Below are 1,226 nucleotides of genomic sequence, written 5' to 3'. Positions count from 1 at the left end.
GATGATAGCTCAGTTCACAACGACAAAACACACAGATCACTTTGGTCTTGTCAATGGAACCATTTGGTAACTTTTTAAAAGTACTTAAAAAGAAAAAGAAAAAAAAGAACTTTCCATTCAGAATATTATTGGCATTCATTTCGGCGTCTCGCGCTCGCCATCCACTCAAAACGTAACGTCTACTACTCTTAAACAAGTGCGTGCCTGTTGTTTTGTTTCCGGTCTAAGTAGATCCGGTGTGGTGTTGTAGTTTTTCTAACGTTACTAGTTGTTGCAACAGCACGTGAAAAAAACTACAAAGTGTGCTTGGCCAAAAAGAACGTTAATCTCACAATAAAAAATTTCACACCGTTAAAATGGGTTTGCGTTAACGCCGTTAATAACTGACAGCACTAGTAATTTTTAGTTTTACATTTCCTGTAATATTTTGTTTCAGTATCAGCCTGCTACGAGCCACATTCATGCTCATTGCGAGCACGTACAGCCATGATTAGTTATGAGGAAAAATATGATGGCAAGATAGTGATATGAGGTAAAATCAGTGGTTCAAAGACTCTCTTTGTGAGAAGACTGAATACTGAATAGTCTTGGACACATAACAGCAATAATAAGAAACAATGTATACCTGTGAAACTGGTAAATAGTGACAAAGCAGTATAGTGAAGCCAATGCAAGGCTCTACTAAAAGTTAAAATCCTGCAGACATAAAGGTTTGTGATGCAAGATGTTTTGGATTCAAGCATTGCAATTTTCTAAAGAGATGAAAGTGCTGTGTTATCACCAAGACTCTCATTGCTTTGTCTCTGCCCTGACACTTTGTCTACTCGCAGCACTCAGAACCTTTATTATTCCTCATTGCATCAGACCAGAGGCAATCAACGGGGGCTCCCAATGCTCTTCAAGTACATCACCAGAACACACGATATAACAAGTTGCACTGAGATCTTAGACACATTTAACGCTTCCTACACGAGTTTGTGGCTTCTGTATAAAAATATATGCAGCTCAAAAGGAAAACATGGGAAATATTTTGTTAAATGGTTTCCAATGTTACTGGTATAATACTACCTGGGCACTAGTTCCCAGTTCCATGAAGTATCTTAATGTCATGTTTTCCTTTGGTCTATGAGAACCCCTTTAGGCCCGCTTTATGTTCCAAGGTTGTGAAAAATATAATAATGACTTTTTCCCATCCTTAATGCAACCAGAAATGAGAATCAATAAAA

This window comes from Morone saxatilis, unplaced genomic scaffold (genome assembly GCF_004916995.1).
Source record: "Morone saxatilis isolate NCDOM2014 unplaced genomic scaffold, NCSU_SB_2.0 Contig18, whole genome shotgun sequence".
NCBI classification, from domain to species: Eukaryota; Metazoa; Chordata; class Actinopteri; family Moronidae; genus Morone; species Morone saxatilis.
This window is presented reverse-complemented; position numbering follows the sequence as displayed.